General features: G+C 49.0%; 1 protein-coding gene across 1 annotated transcript in view; it reads right to left on the bottom strand.

The window, feature by feature from the left end:
- The window catches only part of SCFD2 (sec1 family domain containing 2), a 1619339-nt gene that overhangs the window by 1272586 nt on the left and 332120 nt on the right, over window positions 1-14633 (bottom strand). The gene's annotated exons all lie outside the window — the stretch shown is intronic.

The raw sequence follows: 14633 nt of genomic DNA, 5'->3' as shown, positions 1-14633 counted from the left end.
AAAGCACTCTTGAACCCTTTCAAAGGGTCAAGCCCGATCTTCATAAAAAATAAAATAAAAAAAACTGTTTATTTAAGTGCCAGTGGAAGGCTTTTTTCATGATCTGCATCACATACCTCTTGTGTGGTGACTGAGGTGCAAAACGCTGGCACAGTACAAGACCTATTACTCAATAAAATTCAACACTTTACCGAGTAAGAATGACTCAGGCTTTGATGAACTGCCCATCACAAACAGGAAAGACGATGGTTCTACAGGGAATCCAAGAAAGTGGCAAACGACGAGCTCCTTCACAAATAGTAAGTCTATGTATCATCAGTTAAACAGTGCTTCAGCAGAATTTGCATAATGGGGCACTGTGGCTAGAGAGTAGACGGAAGCGGGACCTGAAAAGACCATAAAAAAAGGCATATGGATAAAACCTGGCAAACCTCATTCAAACCCAGCAGTAATTGCCTTTCTTGCAATGTTGTCATTTCCAGATATTTGTAGTGAAAATATAGTGAGTACTCCTAAACCTTGTTATCAAAAATGTATTTGAGGATATCTTGCCCCAAAGCCTTCATGGAAGAGGACGATTTAGCCTGCCTTCTGCTCAAGGTTTTACAAACTGTGTAATATAATTGTAGTTCAGTCATTTATTGGGGGCTGACTGCCAGGTTGTCTACTAAGGTGCATGATCTCCCAAACAACCCTACTAAATTCTCCCTCATTTATCTCACCTTTGACTCATCCAAAACCCTCCTGCTATTATGATCTCCCTAAACCTTTTCCACAGACTCCTCCCTCCTCCATCTCTCCTTTACTCATACCAAACCTCATCCTATTACTATACACTCCCAATTAACACTTCTGGATTCTTCCATCCTCTATCCTCCATTGCTCTAGTCAATGTAACTAACAAACTCACATATCCTCTGCTCAAATTAACTCACACTAATACTGTAATGATATTTCCCTATACTAATCCACCACTAATTCCTCTTGGGTTCCGGAGTAGCATACTACTCGCAGAAAAGCGCTTCAACGCCTTGTCAGGGGCAGTAAGCGCTATATAAATACAACTACAATTGCTCACGGTTCGACCACTCATTTCCGGTGCGTCATTTCCCACAACAAAGAGTAAAAGACTGCAGCTTTCAAACAAAGAAAAATGAAGCATTGGAAGTGGAATAGCGAACCCATCTTTTGAAATGCACAGAAAACTCCTGAGAAGAATGCTTCTTAGGGACGTGCAACAAAGAGATTTCTCAGTTCAGACAGCACAGTGAGACGGGGTGACGGCTGCCAGATGTGTCCTGAGCGAAAGCAGGAGCCCTGGGCCCGGCTGCCTTCAATTTCGAGCTGTTGGGCAGATTTACACGGCGCTTGGTAACCTTCAAACTATGACGAAATGCGCAGGGCCTTCCATCACATTTGTGGTCTGCCCTTTAGAAGCCATTATACACAGCTTTCTTCGCAAACCAATACTAAGAATGAACAAAAGAAAGAGTTGATTTTTTTTCCACTAAAAAAGAGTGGTTTCTGAAGAGAGCTTGTTACAAATGTGCACACAGATGTTTATATCTGTGCGATTCCCGTACAGTGGAGAGCTTTTATTAAAAGCCTTGACTTTTGTGTTTTTTAAAGTTAGAAATGCAATAATGAAAAAACAACCATTCACACAGTGACAGCTGGAATTACGTCCACATATGGGCTCATTTAGAGCTCATCGCAAAACTCACATTCAATGTGTGCTCCACACGTCAGGCATGTCTAGCTCCAACTCTGGACCTTCACATGCGAAACAAGATGTAGAAACCATTTTTCTGGTGCTACCCCTTAAACCCCCAGCTTCATGGAAGCAATGGGCATCGGTGATTCCAGGTGGTAAAGAGCATCAGTGGTCCCAGGAGGTGAACAGCCTTAATGCCACCAGGTATCAATAAGCATCAATAGCCTGAGTCAGTCATGAACCTCAATGATCCAGACAAAAATGGGTCTCAGTTATCCACATGCGTGCCAGTATCTGTACTGTATAAATCAAAGCAGCTTAAGGTAATATGCAAAAGGGGGTTCTCATATAAGAGCAACAGACAACAAAGTGATGGAAATAATTAAACTCTGCCACTGGCGAACACTCAATCTCTTGCTTTTTACTCAATCAGACACTCCAGACAGAGACTAGACAAATGCAAAATAGCTTTGTTCCTACCCCAATTATCCAGCCAACAGCCTAGGATAGGTCAGCTCCAGAGGGGAACACGAGTAACCCAAGAAAGATTTCATCCTACTTACACCTGACCAGTGAGTTAAGTCATGAGTCCTGTGGCACAGTGAGCAAGGGACTTAGTATGGGCATACCTGTCACATTTACAGCCTCTACTGCAACAAATATCAAGATGATGGAAGGAATGCTTGAATTAATTACAGCCACTGGCAATCACTCGAGCCACAGTATTGTACATGTACAAAAGGTTGCACTGTTAATCATTCAGCAGGAAGAAGAATAGAGTGCTGGGATTACTCACATCTCAGCACAAAAGAACAACCCCATGTATAGGAGGCTGGCTCAGGTTATGGTGTTCACCTATTTTGTGGTATTCTATACTGAGTCCAGGAAACCCTTAGTGACAGTGTTTAGGTAGATAGCAAGAACTCTCTAGGGGTAGATGTGGTGAGCAGCTAAAGCTTGTCTAGGAGGAATGTAAAGCACTTGCAATACCACAATAGTCAGTCAGTCACTGTACACAGGAAAGAACCACACAAGGTGTTGCAAAAATAAAGGTTTCTTTATTACAACACTAAAGACAATGCTAATGTTGGTATATCTCCACACAAAATATACACTTAGAAACAATCAGAAACAGCACAGAAATACGTGGGGTCCTATGGGGGAGACAAAACCATATACTAAGAAAGTAGTATAAGAATAGAAGTACCCAAACAAAGTAAGTCTGTTAGGATCGCAGGGGCTGGGGTAGTAAGAAAATACCAGAGGTAAGTTACTGTAATCCCACAGGTGCTCGGGTGCAGAGTTGTTATTGAACAGAGTGTCTCATAGATTAACAAAGGACCGCTGTGGTTGGATTTTTATGGAATCAGGACCCTTCCCAGTGGACCCTGAGAAAAATAGTTGGAACAAAGAAGGTTGAAGAATACCACCACCGAAGGATACTCAGAAGACCGGAGTACCTACACCAGGAAGCCCAAGTGCATAGGGGTGAAGTGGTGTTGAAAACCCTTGTTGGAGTGAATGGAAGCCTCGGTTGTCCAGCTGCTGTCGTGACCCGTGGGCCAGGTCAGTGGAACCCAAAGGTGGATTCCAGACAAGAGGAACCTGAACAAGAAGGCGTCAGTGTCCAGACCACTCAGAGATGTCCAGACAGTGCAGGTAGGCAAAGGCCACCCTCTTGGAGGTGAAGTTCCTGCAGGATGGTGAGGAGAAGTCCAGCTGCGGAGTTGAGGGGAATGCAGGAGATCCTTGAAGTCACCCATGAGGTGTCCCACATCTGTTGCCGGAGTGCAGGAGGGTCAGTGACCAGCAGGGCCACAAAAAAGCCATGGCAAATGCACATAGAATTTGCAAAGTAAGTTGTAGTTTTTTTAAGACCAGCAAGGTCCTAGTGACTCAACTCTTGAAAGAGAATCAGGGCAGGCCTTCAGCAGGAAGGAAAGTCAGCCGGAGCTGATGGAGCCCCCATAAATGACACACTGGCAGCAGGCACAGGGTGTCGCAGGGAGGCCTTGTAGGAAGTTGGCTCTGTATATACTATTTCAAAGTAAGAAATAGTGTGCACAGAGTCTAAGGGGGCTCCCCTTAGAGGTAAGATAGTGGCAAAAGTAGATAATTCTAATGCTCTATTTTGTGGTAGTGTGGTCGAGCAGTAGGCTTACCAGAGGGTAGTGTTAGGCATTTGTTGTACACACACAGGCAATAACTGAGGAACACACACTCAAAGACTTACTCCAGGCCAATAGGTTTTTATATTGAAAATTATATTTTCTTAGTTTTTTTTAAGAACCACAGGTTCAAGATTTACAGTTAATACTTTAAATGTAAGGTACTTCGCTTAGATACTTTAGGAACTTTGAATGAAAACAATATCATGTACAGTCTTTGTAAAAATGGCAATAAGCTATTTTCAAAGTGGACACAGTGTAAAAATCAACAGTTCCTGGGGGAGGTAAGTAAAGGTTAGATTAGGAGGTAAGTAAAACACTTACAAGTCTCAGTTCTGGGGCATAGGCAGCCCACCGTTGGGGGTTCAAGGCAACCCCAAAGTTACCACACCAGCAGCTCAGGGCCAGTCAGGTGCAGAGGTCAAAGAGGTGCCCAAAACACATAGGCGCCTATGGCGAACAGGGGAGCTCCGGTTCCAGTCTGCCAGCAGGTAAGTACCTGCGTCCTCGGGGGGGCAGACCAGGGGGGTTTTGTAGAGCACTACGGGGGACACAAGTAGGCACACAAAACACACCCTCAGCGGCACAGGGGCGGCTGGGTACAGTGTGCAAAGCAGGCGTAGGGTTTTGTATAGGTTTCAATTGAGGGACCCGGGGGTCACTCTAGCGGTGCAGGCAGGCACAGGGGGGGTTTCTCAGGACAGCCTCCACCTGGGCTAGGCAGAGGGTCGCCTGGGGGTCACTCTTGCGTCGAAGTTCGCTTCCTTCAGGTCCTGGGGGCTGCGGGTGCAGTGTTGGTTTCAGGCGTCGGGTCCCTTGTTACAGGCAGTCGCGGTCAGGGGAGCCTCTGGATTCTCTCTGCAGGCGTAGCTGTGGGGGCTCAGGGGGGTCGTCTCTGGTTACTCACTGGCTTGCAGTTGCCGAGGAGTCCTCCCTGAGGTGTTGGTTTTCTGCAGGTCGAGCCGGGCGCGTCGGGTGCAGAGTGTAGAGTCTCACGCTTCCGGCAGGAAACATGAAGTCTTTGGAAGTTGCTTCTTTGTTGCAAATAAGTAGCTGGTTTTGAACAGGGCCGCTGTTCACAGGAGTTTCTTGGTCCTGTAGTCCAGGGCAGTCCTCTGAGGCTTCAGAGGTCGCTGGTCCCTGCCGGATGCGTCACTGGAGCAGGTTTTCAAAGTTGGAGACAGGCCGGTAGGGTTGGGGCCAAATCAGTTGTTGTCTTCCTCCTTCTCTGCAGGCTTGTAGGTCAGCAGTCCTTCTTTCTTCAGGTTGCAGGAGTCTGCTTTCCTGGGATCTGGGGAGCCCCTAAAATACTGAATTTAGGGGTGTGTTTAGGTCTGGGAGAGCAGTAGCCAATGGCTACTGTCCTTGAGGGTGGCTATACCCTCTTTGTGCCTCCTCCCTGTGGGGAGGTGAGCACATCCCTAATCCCATTGGGGGAGTCCTCCAAACTCAAGATGGAAGATCACCTCAGCTCAGGACACCTTAGGGGCTGTCCTGACTGGTGGGTGACTCCTCCTTGTTTTTCTCATTATCTCCTCCAGCCTTGCTGCCAAAAGTGGGGGCAGTGGCTGGAGGGATGGGCATCTCCACTAGCTGGGATGCCCTGGGGCGCTGTAACAAAAGGGGTGAGCCTTTGAGGCTCACCGCCAGGTGTTACAGTTCCTGCAGGGGGAGGTGAGAAGCACCTCCACCCAATACAGGCTTTGTTCCTGGCCACAGAGTGACAAAGGCACTCTCCCCATGTGGCCAGCAACATGTCTGGTGTGTGGCAGGCTGAAAGGAACTGGTCAGCCTACACTATAAGTCGGGTGGGTATTCAGGGGACTTCTCTAAGATGCCCTCTGGGTGTATGTCACAATAAATTGCACACTGGCATCAGTGTGCATTTATTGTGCTGAGAAGCTTGATACCAAACTTCCCAGTTTTTAGTGTAGCCATTATGGAACTGTGGAGTTCGTGTTTGACAAACTCCCAGACCATATACTCTTATGGCTACCCTGCACTTACAATATCTACGGTTTTGCTTAGACACTCTAGGGGCATAGTGCTCATGCACATATGCCATCACCTGTGGTATAGTGCACCCTGCCTTAGGGCTGTAAGGCCTGCTAGAGGGGTTACTTACCTATGCCACAGGCAGTGTGAGGTTGGCATGGCACTCTGAGGGGAGTGCGATGTCAACTTAGTCATTTTCTCCCCACCAGCACACACAAGCTGTGAGGCAGTGTGCATGTGCTGAGTGAGGGGTCCCTAGGGTGGCATAAGACATGCTGCAGCCCTTAGAAACCTTCCCTGGCATCAGGGCCCTTGGTACCAGGGGTACCAGTTACAGGGGACTTACCTGAGTGCCAGGGTTGTGCCAATTGTGGAGACAAAGGTACAGTTTAGGGAAAGAACACTGGTGCTGGGGCCTGGTTAGCAGGGTCCCAGCACACTTTCAACTCATAACTTAGCATCAGCAAAGGCAAAAAGTTAGGGGGTAACCATGCCAAGGAGGCATTTCCTTACAGGCCTCAACCGCACAACAAAACAGGAGCCCCACGTCGCAGGAGCTGCAGAGGGGAAGCTGATCTTGGAGTTGCACAGTGCTGGAAGCTGGGCTTCCTGGAGCCTGAAGATCTCCTTGGAGGAAGAACAAACAAGCCTTGGCAAGAGGAACAGTTGCGGCGCACTGGGGTTCCGTTCCAGTAGCTGCAGCAGTGGTCCACAGTCTCCCAAGTGGATCAGAATACAAAAGGGATCCGAAAAGGACCACAGAACCACTACCTGTGTTGCAGAGTCTTTCGATGTCTGTGACACAGCAGGCTCCACCAGCCGGCAGTCGTTGTCTTGAAGTGCCTGCAGTTGCAGGAGAGTGACTCCTTCACTCTAAGGGATATTCCTTCTTGATTCTTGGATGCAAACAGAGTCCTTGTGACCCTGGAGGATGCACAGCCACGGATGTTGCAGAAATCGAGCAGGAGCTGAAGAAACATTGTTGCAGTGGGAGCCCTTCCAACTGGATACAGTCTTGTTTCAGTTCCAAAGCAGATCAGCAGCGGTTCGGACGCCAGGAGCACAAGAGTCTTGCAGAGAGTTCCTGGTGTAGAGACTTGCTTGACAAATCCGAGGACCCAACCTTGGGCAAGCCCTTAAGTAACCCTAAAAGGGAGCTGGTCACTCTCTGGGGTGACCCACCTATCAGAGGGGGTCAGGGACGTCATCTACCTGGCCTAGCTAGTCAGATGCTCCCAGGGGGCTCTGACTACCTTATTTCCAAAATGGCAGAACCAACCAGCCACCTCAACAAGCTCTGTGCCCCTCACTAGGGGAGGAGCTGGACAGAGTGTGGTCACTTAGCTATTCTTTGTGTGATTTCATGCCAGAGTGAGAACCAGGGCTTCCTGAACTTGTGCAAGCCAGATTATGCAAGGAACGCACCGAATGTGCCCTTCAAAGCAGTATAGTGGCGCTCAGAGGCTACCCGACCCCACCCCTATTTCAAAGGGAGCGGAAGTCACACCTCTCGCTTACAGGAAATCCTTTTGTTCTGCCTTCCCCTGCCTGAGTAAGGCACACCAGCAGGAGGGCAGAACAGTGTCTGGGGTCAGCAGAAGCATGGGCTGGCAGCCATACCCCATAAGGAAGCACAGGCAGAACTGGGGAATCCTCTAAGGAACCCCAGAGTACATGGCATCATGCAACTAGCACAGGAATCGGTGTAGTTGCATGATTCCAACATGTTTGATACCAAACATGCCTACCTTCGGGGAAGCCATTATGTAGCTAGGGTTGACCAGTGTCCACTACATACCTTAAAATGGCTTTCCCATACTTACAAACCCCAGGTATTGGAGTCTGGGGTTTGTATGAGTACCTTGCTCATGTAGGGGTGCCCTCGCACTTAGGGACATGCAACCTACCCTTGGGCTGAAGGGCCTACCAGAGGGGCAACTTCCAGTGTCTAAGTGCAGTGACCAGGATATAAGGCAAGCTTTATATCTTAAGTGAAAGGTGCATTAACCATTTCATACAGGCTGCAATGACAGGCCTGCAGACACAGTGTGCATGGGCTCCCATGGGTGGCACACTACATGCTGCAGTCCCCTGGTGTAAAAATGCCCTGGGTACCTAAGTACCATATACTAGGGACTTACATGGGTGCACCAATATGCCAACAGTGGGATGAAAAAGTTTACCAGCAACCAAATTTAGAGGAGAGAGAGCACAGACACCAGGGTTCTGGTTAGCAGGAAGCCAGTGAACTAAGTTTAAACACACTTACACCAGGCAAAAAGTGGGGGGTAACTATGTAAGAAAGATGCTATTTCCCTACATCATACAGCAAGGATCTCAGGAGAACATGAAAGAAAAGCTACAGAGGATGCAATCCACTGTCTTGAAAAAGAGACCACTTTCCCTCAGTGCACTACAGGGATTAATAAGTTAGTGCTATGTGTTAAGATCTCTTTATAGAGGTCCCTGGATTTTAAAGATCTCAGCAGCACAGGCGATGGGGAAATGGCATAAAGGCCTGAATCTCAGTCTTGTTACTAGAGATCAATCTCTTCACTACAGAGCAACTGCTTTGTTTGCTATGGAGCAGCACAATTCATGCTCTGTTGGTTCCAACCCCAACGAGATAGTGTCAGTTTACAGGTAACATATTCTGCAATCACAAGACACTGGACAGAAAGTCTCCTACAGTCTTGAGAGAAGTGACCTTCCTTGCGCTCTATCCTTTTCCTATAGTTTCTGTCGTTAGGTTTCGCCTGCACACACTTGTGCTGTGGTGAAATCTTTTGTCTTTGAAAAACAAAATCTGAAAAAAGACTTACCGCCCACCCACAGGCTTCCCATTACTTTCCACTGGTTGGCTTCTCAGATCACTCTCTTTTCCTTGCTTATTATTAGTCAGCAGGAATCCTCACATGACACAGGATGGACTTCCTCTATTCTCCTTTGGGCTTCGGCTGTTCTCTGAAGCATCGACAAAGGACTCCTTCCAGTTGGCGATCAATGGCTGGCCCCAGTGTTCTTCCACATGCCGCAGGCTTCTGAGGTAGATCTTTTTTACTTTCTGCCCAGCAATAGGTGTGCTTGAAACGTTGTCTTTACCATCCTGTTTCTAACTGTTACCAAAGGGGTTACTTGTTTTTCTTGCTGCTCTGAGTGAACTACAGCACTATTTGCTTTTCTTTTCCCTTGATGGTTAATTCAATAAACCACATATGCAGCTTCTCTTAAATGTGTTTTTGCATGTTGGGCGGCAACTGCTGGAAGCGTAAAAAAAAGTATCTGTCCGTCACTGATCAAGCAGAAATGAATGGACTTGTGAAGATATTTTTCTTTGTAGTTCTTAAAAAGCTTCATGAATGATAAGCCATACAATTCAATGGGTCCCAATAAAAATGCATTCGTTTCACCACTCTTTTGAAACTTCTATTGCTAAGGTATTGGACATGCGGGCGGTGAGGTTAACAGTCATGGTAGCTTCGGTTGTCGAGAGAGGGAGGGTGCTGCAACCCAACCCTTGTCCAAACTGCGATGGCAAACACAGAATGCAAGGGGGCTGGCTGCAGCCTTAACAATTCCAGAAAGCTGCGGGGAGGGAACTGAGGTGGTCATTCCGAGTGTGGCAGTAACCTGACCGCCACACCAGCGGTGGTGTAATGACTGCCGCCAGGATGGCGATGCAGAATGCCATATAACAAGTAAGGCGGTGAACCCAACGCAACACGTACACTCACCGCCAGCACCACCACCGCCGACGAGCAGCATCCGGCGGCGGAAGACAACTTCATGCAGGCGGAAGCCAATGTCCCGCCGACCATATTCCGAGTCACCACGCTGCCAGGATATCTGGGGCGGGCGAGCTGGCCGCAACGAAAAACCTGGCGGAAACAGAAAGTACAAAAGGAGAAACCCACCTCCAGGCACAGAGACGCCTCTGCCTCTGCCATGGCAAACAAACTGCTAGTCTGCCCAGCGTTTTATCTCACCATACACCTTCAGGGCCACAGACAACGAGGAAGATGACAACCGTAAGTATGCCTAGCACAGAGGGGAGGAAATGGCAGTGATACACTCCCGCACATAACACACATTCCTCGCACAGACAGTGAAGGCCACACACATGCACACACAATATACGTCAACGCCAAGTACCCAATACACACACAAAGCCAAGCAGATACGTGCTGAACATACAGCACAACACATACCAACACATCCCATAACCACATAACGACAGCTAGACCACAAGCACCTCAATGCAGGCATAGAAAGGCACATTGTGTGACACCACATATACACAAACACCATGAATTGTATGTAGCAATGACACACAATCAATAGCAGTGAACACACATCCAAACAATGACACAGGTGACACAACATGTACAACCAACAATCAAGGAAATCCAAACATGCAGCACCATACACGCGGACACACACAACACGCCATACAATCCCACAAGCAAGCAGTCACACACATTACAACATCCCCATGGCCCAACCCAGCATATTGAACAACACAGACACAATCCATACACAGAGCTCACACACCGTTGCACACAGATGTCACACCACAAAGTAGAAGAAAGCCAGGACAAGCAACTCATCTTGCCAACCACAGCAATGTGGGCATATGTATTTTGACCCATAATGTTTTCAAAATAAATATATAAATAATCTGCCAAATGGTAAGTCCAACCTGCATTAATGCAGAAACGCATCAAGTCCATATATATTAGGGCCCCAACTTGACTCCTGACAGCAAATAGGCCTCCACGTCATAGGGGCATCAATGGGACAGGCAGGCACCTCTGGGGTGTGGGGGTGGTGGGGGAGGCTTGGATGTGGAAAGGGCACATTTCGGTTTGGGAGGGGTGGATATTTTGCAGGGTGGAGGAGTAGGGGAAACACCAGAGAGGGCACCTGAGGAATGGGAGGTGGAAGGGCCTGAGAGGGGCAAGGGGACACGGATTTTACGGTAAACACAGGGTGGGAGAGGAGTAGGGAAGAGGTCAAGGGCTGCAAGGAAAACTTTCTTAGGTACCCAGGGCGGTCACATGATTGAGGGTTGGGAGTGGAGGTACAGGCGGTGCTCGTCTGACGTGTTGGTGTGCAGTACGTGGATGCTGGTGTGTGCAATGTGTGTATGTGTGTGGTGGCTGAATGTTGGGTGGGTGAATGGGTGCGTGTGCATTCATTGGGAGGAGGGGGAAGAGAATCAGCGAGAGGGAATGGGAGATGTGTGAGTGAATGTTGTGGTGATGTGTGCAGGTGACATGGATGTGCTGCAGGTGGCAGAGACGGTAGTTGTGTTGAGTGCGGATGTGGGGGCGTGTCTGTGAATCTGCAGTTGTGGTAATTAAGGGTATGACAGAAATGATATAGCAGGACCAGTGTGTGATGATGCAGTGCTGGCAGGTGTGAGTGGAGATGGGACTGCAAGGGAGGAGGTGGTGGAGGAAGTGTCTGTTCTTGTGTCTGCAGATGTGTGTTGTGTTTGTGCATGCCTGTGTGAACGTTTGTGATGCCTATGACTGTCTTTGCGCACATTGCCTGTTGTAATGGGCCTATGCTGGTATGTAGGTGTGCTCTATGCTGGTATGAAGGTGTGCTTTGGACAGGTGTAGAGAGAGGGGTTGTGGATTGGGAACAGGTAGTTGGAGTGGGGACGGAAGATGAAGGGACACTGGCTGCCATCAATGAGGAGGCCAGAGCCTGAAACGCGCTCTGTAGGCCAGACAAGGCATCGTGAATGCCTTTGAGGAACGCATCTGGGATGCAAGTCCCTGGATGGCATTCACACTGGTTGTCTGCCCCACTAAGGTGGACCTCAGGAGGTCAATAGCCTCCTCAATGAGGGCAGCAGGGCTGACTGGGGCAGGGGCAGAGGTAGAGGTGTCGGTGGTGAAGGAGACGCTCACCCTCCTGGGTGAGCGGGCATGGGCAACTGGGTGGGGTGCTACAGGGAGGGCGGTGCTAGTAAGGGTGATAGCGGACAAGGATGGTACTGGGGTGGTCCCAGATGGGTCCGCCACCGCCAGGGAGCCGCCATTGGAGGAGGAATCTGTATCAGATGTGTTGGTAGCTCCAGTCTCCCCCGTGGTGCTCTCCTCACCCTCCATCCCACTGGTCCCCTCGGCTTCAGTGGTGTGAGCCTCCTAGGTCCTGTGGGCTGCTGCATCCCCACTCACCGCCAGATGATGCTAATGCACACATAGACAGAGGTGGAGAGAGAAGGAGGGTGGGAGAAACAGAAAGGGAGGAAATTATGATAACCCACACATCCACTTCACATACAAACAATATAGATTACAGCCCCTGCCGAGGAAACAAGAGACCATTTAGCAATCATTTACTATTGAGTCATGCAAGTGATACCCAAACTCACCTCAACCCTACAGCTTAAACACCTGAATGAACAAAGGTTTAGGGTACTCAGTCTGCCTGTTTGGGGATATGTTAGGGGGACTTCTCGGTCTTGTTATGCTGCGTAGGCATGTCATGCTGCATTGTCAGTTGCTGTGTGGCAAGTACCTGTTCCTGACTACTCAGGGAGGTGAACAATAGAGGCTGTTACCTATGTTACAACTTTCTTGTCAAAACGTGTGAGTGCCTATGCAGGCCCTTATATATGTGGTATCATAGCTGCTGGGCCAGTCATCCAGTGTATGTGTTCAAATGCTGTGGATGTCTTGGTACACTTGCCTTACAACACTGTCTCTGATTCCATTTAATTTTCCCTCTTCAGGTCACATCTCTGTCCGCAAGGTGATTTCTGTATTGTCTGTTGCCATTGTTGGCATTGGATATCATTACAATTTGGATGTACTTACACACCTGCTGGGGTGTCTCACTACATATGTCACTTCAACATTGTTGTGGTGCCGACACATGTTTATATTTGCTGCTTGGAATCAGGATTGCCACTACATACAATGAAGAGATGTGCACCATGGCTTGTGTGAAACCACTTTATTAAGTGTATGATATCACAGTCCAGAGGAGTGGGGTAATGGTGTGGGTGCTGATCAGACTGGGTGGTACAGCTGTTTGTCTCACAGGTCCTGTATCCATTTGCCAGGTATGCTGTGTACTTGGTAATGGACAGCCAGCAAGGTGAAACAGTGGCACACAAGGGTGACAGTTCAGAAGAAGGACCACTTCCTGGTGGGGGGATTGGTCTTGGTCTCAGGTCATGCAGGATGCATGGATTAGCGGCCTCTTTTGCGGGCGGTCCCTCAGCTGCAGGGGTACGGGTGGCGGTGGCTTGTGGGTCCTCCTGCTGTGCCTCAATTCCAGTAGCAGGTGCTGATGTTGTTGGGAGTGGTGTTGCCTGACTACTGGATGGGGCCTGCTATTGGGTTGAAGATGTCCGCAGGATATTGTTCAATTTCTTGAACTCCCCTAATATGGAGACCATGGTGGCATTGAGTGCCTGCCACTGCTGCATGGCCTCCTGGTGGTATTCCTCCTGCAGCTTTTGTGTGTCCTGGAAGGTGGTGAGTATCTGGCCCATCTTGTCGTGGGTTTGCTGGTAGCCTCCCAGGACTCTGGAGACAGCATCCTGGCCAGTCGTGTGTTGTACCAGCCTCAACCCTTGGCCCACGATTGCCATCCCACTGGCCCTTGCACCTTGTGTCTGTGCCCCTGGTGCAGAGTGCCCCCACCCACTGACACCAGGACCGTCATTTTATCGGTTTACACCGTTGACTCCTGCCCCTGTCCTGTGGGACACACTGTTGCTTGATGTGACCTTGGGACCCAGGTATGGGAAGGTGGGCTCTGGTGTGCACTGGCTGCCACAGGGGAGGTTGTTTCAGTTGTGGGCAGGGTGAGGCTGGTGGTGGTGGATTGACCACTCATGCCTAATAGGCCATGTTTGACGTCCATATCCAGACTTCCAGGGGAGTCCTCAACTACTGGACCTGCTTCCAGGCCTGGGCATTCTGTCACTGGGCTCATATGCAGTGTGGCAGTATTTGGGAGACCTGTGGAATGAGAGGTATTGTGTTAGATCATGATATTGTAGCAGTGACACAGATGGTTGTATGCCATCATTAATAGAATTTGCAGAGCAGTAATGGCATTGACAGTTACCAGTCCACTCCTTGTGTTATCATCAGTGGAATGTTGCACTGGGCCTATTTTCAAGGATAGTTAATGTTTGTCTTGCTACTGGAATTGCCATGTACTGATGTGCATTCCTTATACTTATTGGTGATGGGGAGTGACATGGTTTAACGTGCAATTGCAGAGATATGATGTGGATGTAGCAGTCATGCAAGGGTAGGGAGTGTTGCATTGTGGTAGATATGGTACTTGCTGCAGTGTGAGGTATCCATGCACTAAGTGGGTCTGTGAGGGAATGGTGTCAGTAGGGGGCTATGGCATGCAAGGGTCGGTATTGGGTCCATGGTGGGTTTGTGCATGTTAGGGTGGCTTGAGGGGGTAAGAGGGTGGTGAGGGTACATGCTGTGCACGCTGACATGTTGGCCGGGGAGTACAGTAGACTTACCAGTGTCCAGTCCACTAGGTATTCCAATCAGCCCTTCTAGATGTAGAATGGCCAGGACCTTCTCCTCCCACAGTGACATTTCTCAGGGAGTCGGTGGGGGCCCGCCACCTGTCCTCGTGACGGTGATTTGGTGCCTGGAAGCCATGGCCCGTACCTTCCCCCTAAGGTCGTTCCACCTCTTCCTAATGTCCTCCCTTGTGCAGGAATGGTTCCCCACTGCATTCACCCTGATGACTATCCT

This window comes from Pleurodeles waltl, chromosome 1_2, assembly GCF_031143425.1.
Source record: "Pleurodeles waltl isolate 20211129_DDA chromosome 1_2, aPleWal1.hap1.20221129, whole genome shotgun sequence".
NCBI lineage: Eukaryota > Metazoa > Chordata > Amphibia > Caudata > Salamandridae > Pleurodeles > Pleurodeles waltl.
This window is presented reverse-complemented; position numbering and strand designations above follow the sequence as displayed.